This window comes from Aulostomus chinensis, chromosome 1 (genome assembly GCF_037954235.1).
Source record: "Aulostomus chinensis isolate RoL2024-O1b breed Wild chromosome 1, RoL_Achi_v1.0, whole genome shotgun sequence".
Lineage (NCBI taxonomy): Eukaryota > Metazoa > Chordata > Actinopteri > Syngnathiformes > Aulostomidae > Aulostomus > Aulostomus chinensis.
Window position 1 is genome coordinate 44,807,814 of NC_141320.1, and position 7,291 is coordinate 44,815,104.

The 7,291-nt window shown below is 41.4% G+C and overlaps 2 non-coding genes across 2 annotated transcripts; both read right to left on the reverse strand.

Annotated features, from left to right (window-relative positions):
* Positions 1-4,303: 4,303 nt before the first annotated feature.
* trnar-acg (transfer RNA arginine (anticodon ACG)) lies at positions 4,304-4,376 on the reverse strand. The gene has a single exon. It is a non-coding gene; the product is annotated as a tRNA-Arg (tRNA).
* A 2,083-nt stretch (positions 4,377-6,459) lies between these two features.
* trnan-guu (transfer RNA asparagine (anticodon GUU)) lies at positions 6,460-6,533 on the reverse strand. The gene has a single exon. It is a non-coding gene; the product is annotated as a tRNA-Asn (tRNA).
* Positions 6,534-7,291: the final 758 nt, after the last annotated feature.

A 7,291-nucleotide genomic window follows, 5' to 3' on the forward strand; every position in this document is an offset into this window, starting at 1 on the left:
CTTTAGCAATTCTTCTGACATCACTGTCGCATTATTTTGAGGTTCGTAGCAACTCTTCCTAATGACTGTCACCATCACTTTGAGGTTATTCGAAACACTTACTACATTACTGTAAGCATCACTGAGTTGATAAGCAACTATCACTACATTACTGTTAGCATCATTTCAAGTTCATTAGCAATTCTTCCGACATCACTGTCGCAATATTTTGAGGTTCGTAGCGACTTTTACTACATTACTGTCGCATTATATTGAGTTTCGTAGCAACTCTTACTTCATGACTGTCAGCATCACTTTGAGGTTATTCGAAACACTTACTACATTACTGTAAGCATCACTGAGTTGATTAGCAAGTATCACTACATTACTGTTAGCATCATTTTTAGTTCATTAGCAATTCTTCCGACATCACTGTCGCAATATTTTGAGGTTCGTAGCAACTTTTACTACATTACTGTCGCATTATTTTGAGGTTCGTAGCAACACTTACTACATGACTGTAAGCATCACTTTGAGGTTATTCGAAAGTTTTACTCCATTACTGTTAGCATCATTTTGAGTTCATTAGCAATTCTTACTACATCACTGTCGCATCATTTTGAGATCATTAGCAATTCTTCCGACATCACTGTTGCAATATTTTGAGGTTCGTAGCAACTCTTACTACATTACTGTTGCATTATTTTAAGGTTCGTAGCAACTCTTACTACATTACTGTCAGCATTACTTTGAGTTTATTAGCAACTATCACTACATTACTGTTAGCATCATTTTGAGTTGTTGAGCAATTCTCACAACATCACTGTAGCATTAAATTGAGTTCATTCGCAACTCTTACTAAATGACCATCAGCATCACTTTGAGGTTGTTCGAAACTCTTACTACATTACTGTAAGCTTCACTGAGTTTCTTAGCAACTATCACTACATTACTGTTAGAAATAATCTTGAGTTCATAAGCAATTCTTCCGACATCACTGTCGCAATATTTTGAGGTTCATAGCAACTCTTAGTACATTACTGTCACCATCACCTTGAGGTTATTCGAAACGTTCACTCCATTACTTTTAGCATCATTTTGAGTTCATTAGGAATTCTTACTAAATCACTGTCGCATCATTTTGAGATCATTAGCAATTCTTCTGACATCACTGTCTCAATATTTTGAGGTTCGTAGCAACTCTTACTACATTATTGTTGCATTATTTTAAGGTTCCTAGCAACTCTTACTACATTACTGTCATCATCACTTTGAGATTATTAGCAACTATCGCTACATTACTGTTAGCATCATCTTGAGTTCATTAGCAATTCTTCCGACATCACTGTCGCAATATTTTGAGGTTCGAAGCAACTTTTACTATATTACTGTCGCATTATATTGAGGTTCGTAGCAACTCTTACCACATGACTGTGAGCATCACTTTGAGGTTATTCGAAACACTAACTACATGACTTTCAGCATCACTTTGAGTTTATTAGCAACTATCACTACATTAGTGTTTGCATTATTTGAGTTTATGAGCAATTCTCACGACATCACTGTAGCATCATTTTGAGTTCATTAGCAATTCTTACTACATCACTGTCGCATTATTTTGAGATCATTAGCAATTCTTCCGACATCACTGTCGCATTATTTTGAGGTTCATAGCAACTCTTAGTACAAGACTGTCAGCATCACTTTGAGGTTATTCAAAACGTTCACTCCATTACTGTTAGCATCATTTTGAGTTCATGAGCAATTCTTACTAAATCACTGTCGCATCATTTTGAGATCTTTAGCAATTCTTCTGACATCACTGTCGCATTATTTTGAGGTTCGTAGAAACTCTTACTACATGACTGTCACCATCACTTTGAGGTTATTTGAAACACTTACTACATTACATTAAGCATCACCGAGTTGATTAGTAACTATAACTACATTACTGTTAGCCTCATTTTGAGTTCATTAGCAATTCTTCCGACATCACTGTCGCAATATTTTGAGGTTCGTAGCAACTTTTACTACATTACTGTCGCATTATTTTAAGGTTCGTAGCAACTCTTACTACATTACTGTCAGCATCACTTTGATTTTTTTAGCAAGTATCACTAAATTACTGGAAGCATCACTGAGTTTCTTAGGAACTATCACTACATTACTGTTAGCATCATCTTGAGTTCATTAGCAATTCTTCCGACATCACTGTCGCAATATTTTGAGGTTCGAAGCAACTTGTACTACATTACTGCCGCATTATTTTGAGGTTTGTAGCAACACTTACTACATGACTGTCAGCAGCACTTTGAGGTTATTCGAAAGTTTCACTCCATTACTGTTAGATTCGTAGTAAGAGTTTCGAACAACCTCAAAATGATGCTAACAGTAATGTAGTGATAGTTTCTAATAAACTCAGTGATGCTGACAGTCATGTAGTAGGAGTTGCTTCGAACCTCAAAATAATGCGACAGTGATGTCAGAAGAATTGGTAATGATCTCAAACTGATGGGACAGTGATGTCGTAAGAATTGCTAATGAACTCAAAAAAATGCTAACAGTAATGTAGTGATAGTTGCTAATTAACTCAGTGATGCTTACAGTAATGTAGTAAGTGTTTCAAACAACCTCAAAGTGATGCTGACAGTCATGTAGTAAGAGTTGCTACGAACCTCAAAATAATGCGACAGTAATGTAGTAAAAGTTGCTACGAACCTCAAAATATTTCTACAGTGATGTCGGAAGAATTGCTAATGAACTCAAAATGATGCTAACAGTAATGTAGTGACAGTTGCTCATTAACTCAGTGATGCTTACAGTAATGTAGTAAGAGTTTCGAACAACCTCAAAGTGATGCTGACAGTCATGTAGTAAGAGTTGCTACTAACCTCAAAATGATGCTAATAGTAATGTAGTGATAGTTGCTAATAAAGTTAAAGTGATGCTGACAGTCATGTCGTAAGGGTGCTACGAAACTTAAAATAATGCAACAGTAAAGTAGTAAGAGTTGCTTTGAACCTCAAAATAATGCGACAGTGATGTCAGAAGAATTGGTAATGATCTCAAACTGATGGGACAGTGATGTCGTAAGAATTGCTAATGAACTCAAGATGATGCTAACAGTAATGTAGTGATAGTTGCTAATCAACTCAGTGATGCTTACAGTAATGTAGTAAGAGTTTCGAACAACCTCACAGTGATGCTGGCAGTCATTTAGTAAGAGTTGCTAATGAACTCAATTTAATGCTACAGTGATGTCGTAAGAATTGCTAATAAACTCAAAATGATGCTAACAGTAATGTAGTGATAGTTGCTAATAAACTCAAAGTGATGCTGACAGTAATGTAGTGATAGTTGCTAATAAACTCAAAATGATGCTGACAGTAATGTATGTGTAGGTTCTCATTCATCCAGGTCATCGTAGATCGAAGCGAAGTAAAATCTGGTCAACTGGACGTAAGTTTATCTTGAAGACGTTTCACCTCTCATCCGAGAGGCTTCTTCAGTTCTAGTGGAGAGTGTGGAAGCTCCACCTTATAAACCTATTTGGGAGTGGTCAGTGCTATTGTGGTGGAAACGACCCTCCCGAGACTCACCTGGCCTCCCCAAACGACAGTCGTTGTGCGGTGTCAGGGAGTTTCAGGGGTGGTCGTTAGGGAGTTTCACCGACCACTCAGATGCTAATGGGCTGTGCTGGCATCAGCCGTTCCACGTGGGTCTTTCAGCTGAGCTCTTTGGGGAAGTTTTGAAAGGACTTGGTTGTAAATAGGTGAAAGGAAATGTCGCAGTCCACCTCCTCTGTTCAAAGATGGTTTCTCTATCCTGACGTGGATGGCTTCTTTAACTCCTCTTTCAAATCATCTGTCCTCTCTGTCGAGTATTTGGACATGGTCGTCCTGGAAGGAGTGGCTTTCCTCCTTGAGGTGGAGGAAAACCGCTGAGTCCTGTCCTCCAGAGTTGGCTCTTCTATGTTGGGCCATGCGCTTGTTGAGGGGCTGTTTGGTTTCCCCTATGTAGAGATCCGTGCAGGCCTCACTACATCTGACAGCGTATACCAGATTGCTTTTCTGGCTGTGAGGGGTGGGTTTCTCCTTGTTCTGATCCAGAAATTCAACAGCTTCTATCATTGATTTGACAGGAAATGTTGATGACACACTGGGATTTTTGTTCTCCTGCTGTCACTGTCAAGTGCAGCTGAACATGAGAGGTAGCAGGATCATTCATGTGTTCATGTTTCCAGCAGACAAGGAGGGAACCTGGGAGGACTTCAGTGACTTTGATCACTGGTTCTCACTTCATCTTCTCAGTATAAAGTTCAAAGCGAGCTGGCCAGGAGTTGAACCTAGAATCTTCTGATCCGTAGTCAGACGCGTTATCCATTGCGCCACCAGCCCTGTGAAGAAGCTGCTATGTTCATGTGTGCTTGCTGTTACAGAAAAGCCCAACAAGGTGGTGGCATTTTCAGGGGACACAATGGTGCAGTGGTCAGCACTGTGGCCTCCCAGCAAGAAGGTTCAGCTCTCCTCCTATTTGGTTGCAAGGAACCTGAATCAGTCCTCAGTGGAGCCGTGCTGCTGAGGCTGAGTGAGGCTGAGTGAGGGACTGAGCAGGAGCCAGCAGGTCCAAGCAGGTTCAGGCAAACTCCCCTCAGTCCACCAACATCAAAGCAGAGGAACAGAGTTCATCTAACAACATGATTCATATCATCTCCTCTTGGAATGTTCTGGAACTACAAGTACACTTAAAATGGCCGACTTATGACAACAGAAGGAACTTTGAAGTAGATTTGATTTATTTAAGTCAGTGACAGTCATTTTTTTCAAGAACTTAGTTCAGGTAACTTGATTGTTTTACCAAGATGAGCTTTAATGTTAAAACATTGAAACAAGACCTTCATGTATTTATGATGACATCACCAATAGGAGCCTTCCCAGTCTGTCAGGGGGTAGAATTCAGTCACCACCAATGACATCAGAGTCAGAGTTTAGACATCAAAGACAGACATTAAAGCCTCTCTTATTAAAAAAAATTAAAGTGTTATATCTTTGAAAATATACTGCAATACATGAAATACTATATTTCCATGGATGGTAACCTCGTTCTTATATTCTTTAATATACTGCAATAGTAATGGACCCTCTATGACACTGTAGTGATGAATCTATCAAGGAGTAAAAATGATTATAATCAGAATTTTGAAGTCAAGTTTGAGATCAGTTTGATCCTCTCTCTCTCTCTCTCTCCCTCTCTCTCTCTCTCTCCCTCTCTCTCTCCCTCCCTCTATCTCTCTCTCTCCCTCTCTCTCTCTCCCTCCCTCTCCCTCTCTCTCTCTCAGGAGCTTTTAAATGAATATTTTAATAAAACAGAACAGGAGACTGAAGAGTGATCACTCCACAGGCTGAATGGGACATCTCTTAAAAATATTGAACCACTGAGTAAAACCATAGAAGCGCTCCTGCCTAGTCGGTGCTAACAAGTTAGCTGTTGCGTGAGTCCAGCTGTGCTGTCTAGGAATCCTGCTCAAAAGCCTCCACTCATCAAACAGCTGGTGTGTTGGTGGATCTGTGGATCCTGCTGGAAGAAGCAGGGTGGAGCTCTGAATGGTTCCTGTCTCAAAGAGCTTCTCTGTGCAGCTCCCATCAGCTCCTAAAAACAGGAAACCAGCAGATTCACTGTTGAACGGTGGCATTAAAATGTCTCAAAAGCTGTCCTGTCCACCATTTGTTGGTGCAAAGACATTTAAAAACACCAGTTGAACATTTTCCAAAGTTGCTCTCACCTTCTTTCAAACACCTGGAATGATTTCCTCCAAATCAAAAGAAACTGGTAAAAAAACAACAACAAAAACCTCCTGGAGAATCAAACTCCAGCCTCTGCTCCAACTGGACTTGGGACTTCAAATGACCCCCATTAAAAGCTTGCCTGCATCCCCATTCACTGACTGTTGTGCTGTGGGTCTCCTGGACAAACATGGCAGGATCCTCTTGATCTCCAGGAGTTTAAAAGAGCAGCTCTTTTAAAATGGGTTCTGGCTCCATTCAGGTTTAGAGAGCTGAGACTAAAATCACACATGAATGAAAGAGGGAACCCAAGAAAACAAGTCAGCGTGAAAGAGGAGCAGATTTTAAAACTCCTCATCATTTCCACCTCCAGGAGTGAAGCCTCCCGGGACCCAAGAGGCTCCAGCTGGCAGAGCTCTCACTGGTTTCTCCACCACCTCGCTAACCTGAGCTGTAGCATCTGAGAACCAAACAGTGACCCCCTTCACTCCAGAGCCGACTCCACAAACTCTGAGCCCCCACTTTACCCACAGCCAGCAGGCCTCCTCAACACTGCATGACACACGACGACTAAATTTAACACTGAAGCGTCTCATCAAGAGATCTGTCACATGAGTCTGCTGTGGAGGGTCAATCTGTCTGTCCACATTCAGATCATTAACACAGCGACTCCTAAGCACCAGTAGAGCCTGCTCATCGTCCCTGGGTGGGCTCGAACCACCAGCCTCTCGGTTAACAGCCGAGCGCGCTGACCGATTGCGCCACAGAGACTCTGAGTCACTGCTTTTCATGAAGAGTTTTCAGGCTAAATTTCAGTGTGTGAGGTCCACACTGCACATTTGAGGGACCATGAAGGACAGAGGAGAGTCTGACTGTCATGGTGAAAGCCTTCAGCACTAGAACTGAAACAGCCCCACCATCTTAACCCCCCCAGACCAAACAGGCTTCATCAGAAACAGACCCCCCTCCTAGAACATCCAGAGATCATCAGTCTGATTAATAGAACATGACAAACAATCAAGAACATGTTATTGTTTGATCAGAAGCTGAAACAATGTTTCTATGTTTGTCTGTTCTGGTCTGAATGAAAGAGGAGGTTTTCTTGGTCATGTGACGTGGATGAGAGTTCAACTAGAACTTCCTGCTTCAACAGGATTTTAGTTTGTTGGGATTTTGTCAAAGCCACCAACCAAACCTCTGAGTGGTGCAGATGTCTGCTGCCTCCTCAGAGCAGACTGGAGCTCAGCCTCACTCACCTGTGGGAGCCCCAGCAGAGCCACCGTGTGATGGAGTTTCAGTTTAGGATCCAAGGTCCTGGATTGAATTGGTGTTTTGTGTTTTTAGGCCTCCTGGCACCATCAATGACAGAGCAGAGTGGTGCAGAGGAAGCGTGCTGGACCAGAACCCAGAGGTCGATGGATCGAAACCATCCTCTGCTAAAAGAACAAAATAAAATGAACCAGTGTCTTTAGAAATGTGTGTCTGTTAAAAAGAGGTTCATAAGGATTTTGTCTTCCTCCACAATCACC